The following is a 17,990-nucleotide window of genomic DNA, read 5'->3' as shown; positions in this document are numbered from 1 at the left end:
GATTGTCCTGTATAATGTATAGATGCAGGCGCTTCTCTGGTCCCATTGTAGTATGAGTATATGCCGTATACATAGCTATTATTCATATTTCCCGCAGAAAGCTGTGATTGGCTGGAACCATCTGGCCAATCACAGCTCTCTGCGTCAAATATGAATAAGTGATGTGAATTCTATTCACATCACTGGCCGGCCGGAGTATAGTGCAGTGATGCGAGCGCAGGAGAAAGCTGCTCCATCTCTGCAATGGATTGGACAATCTCAGAAGTGACACCCGGGGCAATCTGTCTATTAGTACAGGTACTACAAAAAAAAAGTGAAACACACACTTTACTAAACACAATATTAAAATACATTACTAATAAAAAAACATTTTTTATTTTTTATTTTTTTATTTTTTTGTCTTTCAATTTTCGGCAGCGGGCAGGGACCAGAAAATTCAGCGATCAATATTAAATTAAGAGGAGTGCATTTCATAATAATTTTTTCTAGTTTTTGTTCTAAATCATCATTTAAAATGTTTTTTCACTTTACTTTTTTAGCCCCATTTAGAAAAAAAAGTTCTGGCATTTGAATGTGCTGCCATGAATAATTGTGAGGGTCAGAGATGAGACGAGGACAGGGGCGTCAGTAATATGTATAATACAGTAGGCAAAAAAAAAAAAAAAACCTCTTGTAATTCCAATGTTACTGCATATGCAGGAAGACATGGATGGGAGCTAAAATTTCAGTAGGATGGAAAAGACTTTTTCATTGCTGTAAGCTGTAAAAGGGAATATGTAACCATGGATGTGGGATTACCTTTTTATATATGTGAAAAATCTTTAAATTTTTATGTAGGGGATGATGGGAGTTGTAATTCTTGAATTCCAGTTGTCCCCACTTGCAATCACAATTGCAGAGACTGGCAGGGAGTCACTGGGACCGTATGAATGGAAGAAAGAAAGTTTTTTGAAGTATACAGTAGCTGCTCTAATTGCAGCAAATTAAATGGGCACTGTTAGATACAAAAACTTTAGTTATGTTGTAAAGCATTTAAAACCAATAGGTTTTGCAATTGCTTTCATTAGAAATTTTTTTGTATTTCATACTGAAAAATCCAGTCAAACAACTGCCCCCCCTGCTTGCTTGGACCCCCCCTGTGATCTATAACTTATCCCCTATCCTTGGATAGGGGATAAGTTATTTTTCACCAGACTACTCCTTTTAAAGAGGGGCCTACCCAAACAATATAGAAGCAACTATTAACAAAAGGGCCTACCCACACTATATGGAAGCAACTATTAACAGAGGGGCCTACCCAAACTATATAGGGGGCACCATATAGTCTGCATAGGCCCCTCCGTTAATAGTTGCCCCCATAGTTGTGGTAGGCCCCTCTGTTAATAGTTGCCCCCATAGTTGTGGTAGGCCTGGGCCCCTCTCAGAGAGGCCTACAACTATATGGGGGGAAAACTATTAGCAAAGAGGGGCCTACAACAACTATATGGGCCAGGGCACAATTTGACACTATATAGTTGTTGTACGCCCCTTTCTGCTGTTAACCGTTGCCCCCAATGCTGTATCAATGCTCAGCGGCCGTGTGCAGGGGTGTAGCTAGAAACCACAGGGCCCCGATGCAAACAAATTCCTCGGGGCTCCCTACCCCTCCCCCTGAACCCCCCTAGGGCCCGTGCATTTTATAATAAGCAGCCCATTTTTTGGTGGGGGTCTGACTGCTGAGACCCCCACCGATCACCTCGGTTGAAGTGGTTCTCCAGCTGTTGGAAATCTAAAACTCCCATCATTCTGGAGAGCCTCTGGCAATGGGAGTTGTAGTTTTGTAATAGCTGGAGAGACACATATTGGACACAGTTTTACCCATCATCACTGCAGAACTTACAAGTGACTACAGCTCTGATGGGACAGTCAGGAGAACAGACAATGATATCAGTGACGTCTTCTGACTTGAGTGATATCTTCTCTGTTATCTTTTCTTCTTCATCTGGTCCAGCTCCATCTTCTCTGCAGAGTCTGACATCCAAACATCATTGGCTCCTCACTTTGTCAGCAGAGCCTCATTCTCTGCATGAAGACAGTAATCATTATAACCTTTCCAGAAAGTGTACCCTAAATAAAATACTGCCCTACACTGTACCCTGAATATAATACTGCTATACACTGTACCCTGAATATAATACTGCCACACACTGTATCCACTGAATATAATACTGCCACACACTGTACCCTGAATATAATACTGCTATACACTGTACCCACTAAACATAATCCTGCCACACAATGTAACCTGAATATAATGCTTCCCCACACTGTACCTGAATATACTGTTGCCCCACACTGTATCTACTTAAAATAATCCTGCCACACACTGTACTCTGAATATAATACTGCCAGACACTGTACCCTGAATATAATACTGCCGCACACTGTACCCTGAACGGAATACAAAAGGTGCTAGACACATAAAAATTAGATGCTCAGGATTAGCCCCCTCCCGTAGGCTTGCATTGAGGGGCGGAGCGTGACGGCACACGGGGGCGGAGACGTGACGTCACACGACGCCGACCTTGTGGTCGTCGGTAATCAGACTCGGGGACACTTCGGGAACTGATTACAAACGGGGTGCCGCGTCCAAGATCCCGGGGGTCCCCAGCGGCGGGACTCCCGCGATCAGGCATCTTATCCCCTATCCTTTGGATAGGGGATAAGATGTGTAAGCACCGGAGAACCCCTTTAAATACACACTCCCCCAATTAGTGACATCAAACAGATTTGCATAATTAGAGACATCATATGAATATTATAATTGTAAACAAAGTGCAAAATTCATTTTACAGTATTAATAATGGCATATGCATACATTGAAACATAAATGTGATTAATACACATACTGTAAATATATATCAGAGTCAATCTTATTAATACAGTCAGCAATTCGGTGATTGCTTGTGACCATTGGTGACAGTGTGCAGGTGTAAAGAGTTAAAAACATTACCGGCCATGATGTCAGTGGAAGCCAACCGACCTTGTGGCAAAAAATGCCATGTCCGCAACCCCGGGACTCCTCTTCCGAGTACAGAGGAGCTATAGCCAATTACAATGAAGCGTCACCAAAACTATGGTAAAAAAGGTGCAGATACATCAAGCATAGAATCGCGTTGCACCGCTTGTAGCCGTATCTTACTGCGCATACCAGATCAATGTATAAAGCCACTGAGTGCCAGTTTTGAAGAGGGCAGCCAACATGTATAACCTATATAAGGCATATAGATATAATATCTAGCATACAAATGTAGTATATAGAGACTGATTGTTACAATATAGTATGCCATCCATGTATTTAACCCCTAATGTGCCCCCCCCCCAACATTCATAAGAGTATTACACTTATATATAGACATATAGACACAGCAATGTCCCTAATGTAAAATGCACTAGGGTGTGATAGACAGAATCCAGCACAGGGTACCGTCAATCAACATATTCCTGAGTCCAGTTTTGATGATAAGATCACTACCTGGACTTAGGGGTGTAACCCTTGGCATACATATGTACAGGGGGAATTGTAAATGGGCTCCCTGTCATACAGAGGACCAATCAGCATGGGGTATAGGCACAAGGAGTCTACCAGAACATCTGTTAATAAAAATTATTTATTAAGCACCTCTACAAGTAGTACAAAATGGAATATATGAAGATGTACAAAATGGAAAACACTATGTGGCACGAACACTGTAATGCTTTATAAGGTCACATCTGGAAAGTAATAATATCAACAACTCAACAGCAATAAAAAATCTAAATTTGCGGATCCAAAGTAGGACTGTGGTTGTTTTGCAGCTTCTTATGGCATCATGACCGGAACTTGATTATCTGAAATTAAAATTAAAAGATTATAAATAAATGTAAATATACATATCAATTGACTAGACATAACCCACCTGGACACTGTCATTTCAAAGGGCTATACGAAATGATTACATAAACATTTTTGTAGAAACAATAAATTCTAGGTTAAGCTGTTTGGTTTTAGAGACCTAAGGTCGTAAATCCACCTTAGTTCCCGTTTTTGTAAGATGGAGATTCTATTGCCCCCTCTTTTAAGTGGGGGGGGGGGGGGATAAAATCAACCACCATACACTTCAAATCTTGTTCTACGTGTTCCGCCTCCATGAAATGTTTAGATAACGGTAAGTTAGCCCTATTTTTCCGTATGGTATACTGATGCTGATTAAATCTTGTTTTGAAGTGACATTTTGTCTCACCTACATAGATAAGGTTGCAACGGCACCATAAAATGTACACCAAGTGGTCACTAGCACATGTTAAGTAACCTTTTATTGAAAATGTTTACCTGTTTTAGGATGCAGAATCATGTTCCCCTTCTGGGGGTGCTTACAATTTGTACATCTTTTGAAGGGAAAACAACCTTTTGTTTGCAACGTGAGGTATTTTTGAGTGCTAACCCTCTGTTTAGACACGTCTGCCCTAACAAGGCAATCTCTAAGATTCCTTGCTCTGCTATATGACATTAATGGTATCTCCTTAAATTCAGGGATATCTGGAAAACTGTCACTAATGAGGTGCCAGTGTTTTCTTACTTTTTGGGCTATAGCCCCTGACACCTCATTGTATGTTGTGATGAATGGGATATGTGTTGTTTGGTCTTTCTTGGTTCTCGGGGGAGGGTAACCTCTAGCAATAAATTGTGTTGCCATCTTCTGTACGGCCCTATTCAATTTCTCATTTGTGTTCACAATCCTACTGGCATGTAAAAACTGGCTATATGGCAGCGGTTCCACCATGAACCTATGGTGACAGGAACTAAATCTTAACAGTGTGTTACAATAATTAGGTTTGCAATATAAATATGTGGACAATTTATTGTTGACAATAGCAACCTCTGTGTCAAGAAACTGTATTTTTTGACTCGAGTATGTAAGGGTAAACTGGAGTTCCCCATCTATATAATTAACCCCTTAAGGACCACGGGTTTTTCCGTTTTTGCACTTTCATTTTTTCCTCCTCACCTTTTAAAAATCATAACCACTTCAATTTTGCACCTAAAAATCCATATGATGGCTTATTTTTTGCGCCACCAATTCTACTTTGCAGGGACATCAGTCATTTTACCCAAAAATCTACGGCGAAACGGGAAAAAAAATCATTGTGCGACGAAATTGAAGAAAAAATGCCATTTTGTTACTTTTGGGGGCTTCCGTTTCTACGCAGTACATTTTTCGGTGAAAATGACACCTTCTCTTTATTTTGTAGGTCCATACAGTTAAAATGTTACTTTACTTATATAGGTTTGATTTTGTCGTACTTCTGGAAAAAATCATAACTACATGCAGGAAAATTTATACGTTTAAAATTGTCATCTTCTGACCATTATAACTTTTTTATTTTTCTGTGTATGGGGTGGTACGAGGGCTAATCTTTTGCGACGTGATCTGAAGTTTTTATCGGTACCATTTTTGTATTGATTGGATATTTTTTTTTTACACTAACAGGCTGGTGTAACCCCCAACTTTTCCTTTTCATAAGGGGTAAAAGGGGAAAAAGCCCCCCAAAATTTGTAGTGCAATTTCTCCCGAGTACGGAAATAACCCATATGTGGCCCTAAACTGTTTCCTTGAAACACGACAGGGCTCCAAAATGAGAGAGCGCCATGCGCATTTGAGGACTAAATTAAAGATTGCATAGGGGTGGACATAGGGGTATTCTATGCCAGTGATTCCCAAACAGGGTGCCTCCAGCTGTTGCTAAACTCCCAGCATGCCTGGACAGTAAGTGGCTGAAACACTGCCGTACAATAAGTTTTTCATTTTTTATTGGGGGGGGGGGGACAGTGTAAGGGGGTGTATATGTAGTGTTTTACCCTTTATTTTGTGTTAGTGTTGTGTTTTTAGGGTACATTCGCACTGGTGTGTTACGGTGAGTTTCCCGCTAGGAGTTTGCGCTGCAGCGAAAAATTTGCCGCAGCCCAAACTTGAAGCAGGAAACTTACTATAAACCTGCCCATGTGAATGTACCCTGTACGTTCACATGGGGGGGCAAACCTCCAGCTGTTTCAAAACTACTACTCCCAGCATGTACTGACAGACCGTGCATGCTGGGAGTTGTACTTTTGCAACAGCTGGAGGCACACTGGTTGGAAAACCTTCAGTTAGGTTCTGTTACCTAACTCAGTATTTTCCAACCAGTGTGCCTCCAGCTGTTGCAAAACTACAACTCCCAGCATGTACTGATCGCCGAAGGGCATGCTGGGAGATGTAGTTATGCAACAGCTGGAGGTACTTAACTACAACCCCCAGCATGTTGAGACAGCTGTTTGGGCATGCTGGGATTTGCAGTTTTGCAACATCTGGAGGGCTACAGTTTATAGACCACTGCTCCAAACTGTGACCCTCCAGATGTTGCAAAACTACAAATCCTAGCATTCCCAGACAGCAAACAGCGTTTTGGGCATGCTAGGAGTTGTAGTTTTGCAAGATCTGGAGGGATACAGTTTAGAGACCACTGTATAATGGTCTCAAACTGTAGCCCTCCAGCTGTTGCAAAACTACATATTCCAGCATGCCCAAACAGCTGTCTGAGCATGCTGGGAGTTGTAGTTTTGCAACATCTGGAGGGCTACAGGTCAGAGACCACTGTATAATGGTCTCAGACTGTAGCCCTCCAGATGTTGCTAGGCAACTTACCGGCTTCTGTAGGATCCAGGGAGCCGTCCTCTTCTGCTGCACGTCATCGCTGCCCGCCAATCACCGTCGCTCGCTGCCTCAGGATCAGTTAGTGGACTTCGGCGACGGTCCCCGCCGGTTTCCCCGTCCTACCCCTCCTATTGTGGGTGGGCAGGACGGGTAAAATGATAGTCAACCCCCCGCCCCCGATCTGCTATTGGTGGTCGCGTCTAGACCACCAATAGCAGGGATAGGAGGGGTGGCACCCGTGCCACCTCACTCCTATCCCTTCAAGGGGATTGTAGGTGTCTTAGACAACCGTGATCCCCCTTATATTCCGGGTCACCATAGACCCGTAATGACCCGGAATCAGCGCAAATCGCAAGTGTGAATTCACTTGCGATTTGCGCCGATCGCCGACATGGGGGGGTCTAATGACCCCCCTGGGCATTTGCATGGGGTGCCTGCTGATTGATATATCAGCAGTCACCCCGGTCCGGTTCCCGCCCGGCGTGTGGCGGGGACCGAAATTCCCACGGGCGTATGGATACGCCCTTTGTCCTTAAGTACCAGGATGCAAGGGTGTATGCATATGCCCTTCGCCCCCAACAGGTTGAAGAGTAGCTCCCACCATCTTTTTTTTTTTTTTTTTTTCTTCTGTCCCTACCTATTGGTAATCTATCCCTAACACCCTCTCTGCCTTAAAATTTTTCTTTTATAACTTACCAAATCATCATCTTCAGCTGTTCTTGTGTCGCTGTGTTGTCCTCTCCTGGAAGCCGACTTCCCCAGCAGGCTTGACGTCACTGATGCCTGCTGGACACCGACTTCCGCCCTCACTTCATCTATGCTGCACTCCTGTCAGTGCGCATAGATGACCAGTGAATCGCACGACAGGCCGCTCCAGGTTCTCCTCCCTGTTTAGCAGTGCGTGTGCTACCCACTGAGGAGGAGTATAGGAGTAGCCTGCCTCTTGCAATATACACCTGCCGAGACCCGGGACCGAGATTTTGCATATAATGGACTATATAAAAAACTGTAGGCACACTGTTTTATGAACATTCATTACTAATCACCAGTGTGCCTACAGTTGTTGCTAAACTACAACTCCAAGCATGCCCGTACAGCCAACCGCTTATTGGGCATGCTGGCAGTTGTAGTTTTGCAGCAGCTGGAGGCACCCTGATGATTACATGCCGAGGGCGGAGATGGGCTGCGCTGCAATCGAATCTAGGCAGCCAATGTGCGCAGCCTCGGCGTTCACTGCGCTGGCTCCCGCCTGTCTGATTGACAGGCATGGAGCGAGCGCAGGCTGAATTAATTAGGACCCATTGCCCGGCCGACATCGGTCCGAATTCAAGCATGACATCACGCCAGGTTGCAGTCGACCACTAGGAGGGAGAAGGGGTCTCCCTCCTAGTGGTCGACTGCAACCTGGCGTGATGTCATGCTTGAATGACCCGGAATCAGTGGTCGGTTTTCAAATGTAAAATAAACCATTTTAATAAAAAAAATAATGAAACTATATTAGAGATAATATATCGCTACTGAAGAAAATGCCCGAGGCATTGAAACGCGTTTAGCATTTATATAATACTCCATGCAGTTTGCACAATAATCCAAAATTTTCATTTGAAACTGCTGGATGCCCCTCGTTTGGAGACCACCGCAACACGCGCGCGCATAGCGCCTAGGTCAGACACGAGGAACGCCTTCTCCGATCCAGCTGCATCCACCATCCACAGCCCCGGCTTCTCTGCGTGAGCCCCGGACATAACTACTAAAGGCCGGACGCCTGCCGTGCCAGTTTGGGACCCACAGACTGCCGGAGTGCCACTCACCCCCAACACAGACGGGCACCCACTACAACTCAGGACGCGGCCGCTGACAGCGCAGGACCAAGCCGTGACAGCCACACTAGCCCCGAACACAAGTGTATCCTGCGGGTGGTGAGTGGTGCTGTGCACCGATAACCAATACAGCGCTCTTCCAATACTAAGACTTATTCATACAAGTCAAAGAACTGTTTTTTTGCAATTATTTCTGCAAATAATCTAAATGTTATAAGTGTACCTATATCACCTACGGACAATTACAAGTCTTACATATCCGAACTATATCACCAACGGATTAAGTGCAACTAGCATATTTTTTATGTATCATTTTTTTTATATATATATCCTTTTATATTTTCTATATATTATTTTAACGACACAATTTTACAAAGTGTTATCAAATTGCCGTTCACCTTATGCAAGGGCCCTGCTGAGGTGAAGGCAGATTACATATATTAAACATTTATACTTATATCATCATCTTTTTCTCTATTTTTCATTACTTTTAGTACTTTAGAGGACTGGTAATTACATATCCACAATACTACATAGCTTTAGGCCTTTTAGGGTGAAGGCAACACCGTTAACCTCGAGTACTATATCTCATATCATAGGTGAGCTACACAATTTTCTTACCTATATTAGAGATATGTTGTAGTACAAGTACTACAACATATTAAAAAAAAATGTTGGTGACAGTGCCCATTTAACCCTACGTATAAACTGGATAAGGTCAGGTTCCAATTGGAATCAATCATTAAATTTGTTAGGGAAAAAGTTAAGTAGTTTTTGACAATAATAACTGATAATGTGACAAGGAACAAGAAGAGATATGTACCACAGTTGGTCTGTCCATAGTCTTTACTTCTTCTTTTGTGTAGGGGTGTTCTGTCCCTGGTTCCTTGTATTCCTCTGCATCTTGCCTTTTACGGGTACAGAAGTGTCTATAACCTCCCCTCATCCATTTTTTGGGGAGACCTGGATCTCTATAAAAGGCTGTGGCTTGACTTGCTGTTCTTTGTTGTTAGGACCAGATTTTCTTGCAGAATTTATTGTTTCTCCAAAAATGTTCATGTAATCATTTAGTTTAGCCCTTTGAAACGACAGTGTCCAGTTTGGTTATGTCTAGTCAATTGATATGTATATTTACATTTATTTATAATCTTTTTATTTTATTTTATTTTAATTTTAATTTCAGATAATCAAGTTCTGGTCATGATGCCATAAGAAGTTTAAAACAACCACAGTCTTCCTTTTGGATCCGCAAATTTAGCTTTTTTTAGTGCTGTTGAGTTGTTGATATTATTACTTTCCAGATGTGACCTATAAGCCATTACAGTGTTAGTGCCACATAGTGTTTTTCCATTTTGTATATCTTATTATATTCCATTTTGTACTACCTGTAGAGGTGCTTAATAAATAACAATTATTATTAACAGATGTTCTGCTAGACTCCTTGTGCCTATAGAATGGGGAAAAGTATTTAATCAGCCACCAATTGTGCAAGTTCTCCCACTTAAAAAGATGAGAGGCCTGTAATTTGAATCAGGTATACCTCAACTATGAGAGACATAATGAGAAAAAATATTCATAAAATCACATTGTCTGATTTTTAAAGAATTTATTTGCAAATTATAGTGGAAAATAAGTATCTGGTCAAAAACAAACGTTCATCTCAACACTTTGTTACATACCCTTTATTGGCAATGACAGAGGTCAAACGTTTTCTGTACGTCTTCACAAAGTTTTCACACACTGTTGCTGGTATTTTGGCCCATTTCTCTATGCAGATCTCCTCTAGAGCAGTGATATTTTGGGGCTGTCGCTGGGCAACAAGGACTTTCAACTCCCTCCAAAGGTTTTCTATGGGGTTGAGATCTGGAGACTGGCTAGGGCACTCCAGGACCTTAAAATGCTTCTTATGACGCCACTCCTTTATTGCCCGGGCAGTATGTTTGGGATCATTGTCATGCTGAAAGGCCCAGCAATGTTTCATCTTCAGTGCCCTTGCTGATGGAAGGAGGTTTTCACTCAAAAGAACACAATACATGGCCCCATTCATTATTTCCTTTACACGGATCAGTCGTCCTTGTCTATTTGCTGAAAAACAGCCTTAAAGCATGATGTTTCCACCCCCATGCTTCATAGTAGTTATGGTGTTCTTTGGATGCAAGTCAGCATTCTTTCTCCTCCAAACACGACAAGTTGAGTTTTTACCAAAAAGTTCTACTTTGGTTTCATCTGACTATATGACATTCTCCCAATCCTTTTCTGGATCATCCAAATGCTTTCTAGCAAACTTCAGACTGGCCCAGACATGTACTGGCTTAAGCAGTTGGACATGTCTGGCACTGCATGATTTTAGTCCCTGGCGGTGTAGTGTGTTATTGATGGTAGCCTTTGTTACTTTGGCCCCAGCTCTCTGCAGGCTTTTCACTAGGTTCCCCTGTGTGGTTCTGGGATTTTTGCTCACCGTACTTGTGACGCCATGGGGTGAGATCCTGTGTGGGTGCCCCAGTTTGAGGGAGATTATCAGTGGTCTTGTATGTCTTCCATTTTCTAATAATTGCTCCCACAGTTGATTTCTTCACACCTACCCTATTTGCCTATTGCAGATCCAGTCTTCCCAGCCTGGCGCAGGTCTAAAATTTGGTTCTGGTGTTCTTCGACAGGTCTTTGGTCTTGGCCATAGTGGAGTTTGGAGTGTGACTGTTTGATGTTGTGGACAGGTGTCTTTTATTCTAATAAGTTCAAACAGGTGCCATTAATACAGGTAACGAGTGGAGGACAGAGGAGACTCTTAAAGAAGAAGTTACAGATCTCTGAGAGCCAGAAATCTTGCTTGTTTGTAGGTGACCAAATACTTATTTTGCTGAGGAATTTACCAATTTATTCATTAGAAATCCTACAATGTGATTTCCTGTATTCTTTCCCCCATTCTGTCTCATAGTTGAAGTATACCTATGGTGAAAATTACTCCCCCCCCCCCCCCACTGTACCCCATGCTGATTGGTCCTCTCTTTGATAGGTAGCCTATTGACACTTCCCCCTGTACATGTGTATGCTAGGGTTACACCCCTAAGTCGAGGTGGTGATCTTATCATCAAAACTGGACCTGCGAATATGTTGATTGATGGGACCCTGTGCTGGATTCTGTCTACCACACCCTAGTGCATTTTACAATAGGGAGATTGCTGTGTCGTGGCCCCATATAAGTGTAATACTCGTATGAATGTGGGGAGCACATTAGGGGTTAAATATATGGCTTGCATACTATACTGTAACATCCAGTCTCTATACACTACAGTCGTATTCTAGATATTATATCTATATGCCTTATATAGGTTATACATGTGGGTTGCCCTCTTCCAAAATAGCACTCAGTGGCTTTATACATTGATCTGGCATGCGCAGTAAGGTACGGCTACAAGCGGTGCAACGCGATTCTATGCTTGAAGTATCTCCACCTTTTTTACCATGGTTACGGTGACACTCCATTGTAATTGGCTATAGTTCCTCTGTAAACGGAAGAGACTTCTGGCATGGTTAGCTGGAGTCCCGGGGTTGCAGACATGGCGTTTTTCGCCACGAGGTTGGTTGGCTTCCACTGACAACATGACTGGTAATGTTTTTAACCCTTACACCTGCAAACTTTCACCAATAGTCAAAAGCAATCGCCTATCTGCTGTCTGTATTTAAAAGATCGGCTCTGATATATATGTATTCACAGTGGCCCAGATTTATCAATCTATGTGAGAGAAAAACTGGAGAAATGTTTCCACAGCAACCAATCACAGCTCAGGTAAAGTGAAAACTGAGCTGTGATTGGTTGGTGTGGGAAAACCACTCCAATTTAACATACTTTGATAAATCTGAGCCAGTATGTATATTAATCACATGTATGTTTCAATGTATGCATATACCATTATTAACACTGTAAAATTAATTATGCTCTTTGTTTACAATTTTTATATTCATATGATGTCACTAATTATACAAATCTGTATTTTGTCACTAATTGGGGGAGTGTGTATTTAAACCCCCTTCGTATCACTTGTATTCACTTGAAAATGGTGAGAGATCGCCTAAGCGTTGTCTGCTGCATCATGGTATAAAAGACACAAGTTTATTTTGCTCTAATTTGGTGTGCTGCCTATATCTATTGTATCTTAAGAAGAACCGAGGCACTGAGGCTGCTTGAACCCATCTTCATGTGCTGCTTCTTATGGGACTTTATACAGAGTGGGCCATTTGTATGGATATACCTTAATAACATGGGAATGGTTGGTGATATTAACTTCCAGTTTGTGGCACATTAGTATACGTGAGGAGGGAAACTTTTCAAGATGGGTGGTGACCATGGCGGCCATTTTGAAGTCGGCCATTTTGAATCCAACTTTTTTTTTCAGTAGGAAGAGGGTCATGTGACACATCAAACTTATTGGGAATTTCACAAGAAAAACAATGATGTGCTTGGTTTTAACGTAACTTTATTCTTTCATGAGTTATTTACAAGTTTCTGACCACTTATAAAATGTGTTCAGTGTGCTGCCCATTGTGTTGGATTGTCAATGCAACCCTCTTCTCCCACTCTTCACAAACTGATAGCAGCACCGCAGGAGAAATGCTAGCACAGGCTTCCAGTACCCGTAGTTTCAGGTGCGGCTCATCTCGTATCTTCACAGCATAGACAATTGCCTTCAGATGACCCCAAAGATAAAAGTCTAAAGGGTCAGATCGGGAGACCTTGGGGGCCATTCAACTGGCTGACGATGACCAATCCACTTTCCAGGAAACTGTTCATCTAGGAATGCTCAAACCTGACACCCATAATGTGGTGGTGTACCATCTTGCTGGAAAAACTCCGGGAACGTGCCAGCTTCAGTGCATAAAGAGGGAAACACATCATCATGTAGCAATTTAGCATATCCAGTGGCCGTGAGGTTTCCATTGATGAAGAATGGCCCCACTATCTTTGTACCCCATATATCACACCATACCATCAATCATCAGTCTTGGAGGGATCTATCCAATGTGGTTTATTGTCAGACCAATAGCGGTGGTTTTGTTTGTTAACTTCACCATTCACATAAAAGTTTGCCTCATCACTGAACAAAATCTTCTACATAAACTGAGGGTCCTATTCCAATTTTTGTTTTGCCCATTCTGTAAATTCAGCTGATCTGGGTCATCCTCGTTGAGATGCTGCAGTAGCTGGAGTTTGTAAGGGTGCCATTTGTGAGTAGCTAATATACGCCGAAGGGATGTTCGACTAATGCCACTCTCTAGTGACATGTGGCGAGTGCTTTGCTGTGGGCTCTTGCTAAATGAAGCTTGAACAGCCACTGATGTTTCTTCATTAGTAACAGATTTCATGCGTCCACATTTTGGCAAATCCAACACTGAACCAGTTTCACGAAACTTAGCAAGCAGTTTGCTAACTGTAGCATGGGAGATGGGTGGTAAATTACTTATATTAAAAAATCTTAATCCTTTCATTACTTATGAGCTTCTGAAGTTAAGGTTGTTCTTTTCTGTCTCTCTGATGACACGTGTCTCAGGAAACGCCGAGTTTAGAAGAAAATCCCCATAGCAAACCTCTTCTAAACTGGGCGGTTCCCGAGACATGTGTCATCAGAGAGTACTTAGACAGAAAAGAACAACCTTAACTTCAGAAGCTCATAAGTACTGAAAGGATTAAGATTGTTTAATAGAACTAATTTATAAATCTGTTTAACTTTCTGGAGCCAGTTGATATTTATGAAAAAGTTTTTCCTGTATAACGCCTTTAAGGCATCATACAATAATGCTATTGGTGATCAGATTGCGTGACAACATTCATATTCACCCTCTGTGGCTGTAGTGGATGTGCAGTGATATGCTTGACGATTTTATTGTGGCCTTACATAATTATATATAATACAGTGTTGAGGCACTTACCCAGCAGAGCTGTACTGTAAAGGCACATGTGTTGTATTGAGCGTGGACCGCCGGCTACTGCACAGCTGCACCGGGCTGACCAATGTGGTGTGCCCTTGCCTGGGATCTGGCAGCCAATCGGAACATGTCGGTGTCTGTAAGGGCTGTGAAGCTAGCATGCATTCACAGTGGCAATGTGAAGGTACGGGAGCCATCTTGATTAAGAGCAATTTTTGCCTATAGAAAAAAATGTGAATTTTGGCATTCAGGTAGATCGTCTTGTGTTCTAAGTGGGTGTATAGGCAGTTGGAGCTGGCGTCACTCAACTAAAAGTACAGCCAATGTGTGTGTCATGGGTGTACACAGGCAAGAGCCCCACAGTGTACCATGGGGAGCTGCCTGCGGGTAATCAGGCGCAAACGGTATCTGTCAGAGACAGGCACTGACGCCCTTCACCTACCACCTCTCACTATGGCTGTTAGGGTAAACTGCACCCCAGGACAATTTAGAAGTATCTTGCCAATCTCAGAATATGTATGATGGATACTCGTGTGTGGTAAATAAAGAAGTTATACAAATGATGCTCCATCAGACGTAATCCATAGTACAGTGGCTCTTCTGTTGGCCATAAACAATAAGTTCCAGTAGATCTGTAATACAAAACAGAGAAACATAAATTATTCATGGGATCTAAAATTCAGTATACATATTAGAGAGAGTGCATAAGACTGAGAGGCTACATATGAAGAGACTACTGCTTTGAAAGAATTTAAGCAACCTCCACTAATATAGTAAAGACAGCCATCTTAGTTGCTTACAAGGGCCAAAAATATCTAAGTGTAAAAAGCACAGGCTGCTTTCCATGTCGAAGCTGCATCAACTGCAGCTATATGTGTAAAGGATCAAAATTTACACATCCACAAACCATTCACAAATACGACATTAGATATTATCTCAACTGCAATTCTGATTTTGTTGTGTATGTTCTCTGGTGTCCCTGTCAGAAGTTATATGTTGGTGAGACGAGTCTTGATCTCATTCTATTCGCAAGCAAAAACTTGATCATCCAGTGTCTAAGCACTTCTTTGAAGCCAATCACAAGGAATGAGATTAAAAATGTATGATCCTGGATCATATCCCACCTCTAAAAAGAGGTGGAGACAGAATTACGGCCTTAAAGAAGTGCGATTTTTAATTTAAATTCAATGCGGCCGTATGGCCTGAATGCAAACTTAAAAACCACCACAACAATGATAAAGCGGTATTCTCTTCATATGTAGCCCTTTAGTCTTATGAACTATCTCTAATATGTATACTGAATATTGGATCCCATGAATAATTCATGTTTCTCTGTTTTGTATTACAGATCTACAGGAATTTATTGTTTATGGCCACCAGCAGAGCAACTGTACTATGGATTACGTCTGATGGAGCATCTTTTGTATAGCTTCTTTTTTACCACACATGGGTATCCATCATATATATTCTGAGATTGGCTAGATACGTCTAAATTGTTCTGGGGTGCAGTGTACTCTAACAGCCATAGTGAGAGGAGGTAGGTGAAGGGTGTCGGTGCCTGTCTCTGACAGATACCGTTTGGGCTTGATTTCCCGCAGGCAGCTCCCCATGGTACACTGTGGGGCGCTTGCCTGCGTACACCTGTGACACACGCATTGGCTGTACTATTAGTGGACCCATGCCAGCTCCAACTGCCTAGAACACGAGATGATCTACCTGAATGCCGAAATTCAAATTTTTTTCTATGGGCAAAAATTGCCCTTATTCAAGATGGCTCCCGTACCTTCACATTGCCACTGCGCATGCACGCTAGCTTCACAGCCCTTAAAGACACCGTCATGTTCCGATTGGCTGCCAGCTCCCGGGCAAGGACGCACCACATTGGTCAGCCTGGCGCAGCTGCGCAGTAGCCGGCGGTCCACGCTCCAATACAACACACGTGCATGTACAGTACAGCTCTGCTGGGTAAGTGCCTCAACACTGTAATATATGTAATTATGTAAGGCCGCAATTAAATCGTCAAGCATATCACTGCACATCCACTACAGCCACAGAGGGTGAATATGAATGTTGTCACGCAATCTGATCACCAATAGCATTACTGTATGATGGCTTAATGAACACGGATTATGTTTTATTTATACCTGTCATGTTTGTATACATTCTATGTTAATGATGTAATGATGTTAATTACTGAGCATATAAGTAACCACTGTGGATCACTCAGATTGAGCTTGAAAATGGTGACATGAGGTCGCAGAAACATTGTTCCTTTTTTAACACTGGATTGATGGAATAAATATTCACTACTTTTTCACAAATTTTTGTGTGCTGCTGTTTCCTGCGAACCTATCTATCTATCTATATAAAACTCTGTGGGGGACATGTATCATTATTTGTGTATGGTAGAAGCATTTTACCCCTTTTCCCGAATTCTAAATTATGTGCAGAAGCGCTAAATTTATCAATCAAGCGCAATGAGCTTCATAAATTGCGGGTAAATATAGTAATCTCCTAAATCCACTCTTTGGAAAATAGAATCAATGATTTAGAGCATCTTGCTACGTTAAGTCCAAGATGGCTTATATTTGCGCAAAAAAAACAGCTCTTGCGGCAAAATTTTTGGTGTAAAAAAAAGTACGCAGTTAATAAATCCATGTGTACTATAGATATCACTCCAAGGTACCCTGATTCAGCCACATTTGGAGGACATGCTCTACCAAAACGTGCGCAAAAAAATTGCGCAAAAAAAGGGCTTGCGCAAAAAAATACACACAAAACAGGGGTAAAATCTTTGATACATGTCCCCCTGTGTGTATGTATGTTCCACAATCGCGTCCAAACGGCTAAAGATATTTACATGAAACTTGGCACACATGTTACTTATATGTCAACAACAAACATAGGTTAGATAATTTAACCCTTACTCACCCCCATTTGCAATGGTCAGGGTTTTTGTTTAAAGTCCCATACAAGTCTATGGGAAATAAATGTTACTGCATAACTTCCAAATGGCTGGAGGTATTTCGATAATACTTGGTCACATAGTACTTATATGTCCACTTAAAATATAGGATAGTTAATTTAACCCTTAAGGACCAGGCCATTTTACACTTTAGGACCAGAGCGTTTTTTGCACATCTGACCACTGTCACTTTAAACATTAATAACTCTGGAATGCTTTTAGTTATCATTCTGATTCAGAGATAGTTTTTTTCGTGACATATTCTACTTTAACACAGTGGTAAAATTTTGTGGTAACTTGCATCCTTTCTTGGTGAAAAATCCCAAAATTTGATGAAAAATTTGAAAATGTTGCATTTTTCTAACTTTGAAGCTCTCTGCTTGTAAGGAAAATGGATATTCCAAATAAAAAAAAATTATTCACATATACAATATGTCCACTTTGTGTTTGCATCATAAAATTGATGTGTTTTTATTTTTGGAAGACACCAGAGGGCTTCAAAGTTCAGCAGCAATTTTCAAATTTTTCACAAAATTTTCAAACTCGATATTTCTCAGGGACCAGTTCAGGTTT

General features: G+C 41.8%; 1 protein-coding gene across 3 annotated transcripts in view; it reads left to right on the top strand.

The window, feature by feature from the left end:
* OSBPL10 (oxysterol binding protein like 10) overlaps positions 1 to 17,990 on the top strand; it is an 857,577-nt gene that overhangs the window by 534,891 nt on the left and 304,696 nt on the right. The window lies entirely within an intron of this gene.

The sequence above is a fragment of the Hyla sarda genome, chromosome 5, assembly GCF_029499605.1.
Source record: "Hyla sarda isolate aHylSar1 chromosome 5, aHylSar1.hap1, whole genome shotgun sequence".
Lineage (NCBI taxonomy): Eukaryota > Metazoa > Chordata > Amphibia > Anura > Hylidae > Hyla > Hyla sarda.
The sequence above is the reverse complement of the archived record's forward strand: the minus strand, read 5'-3'. Positions and strand labels throughout refer to the sequence as shown.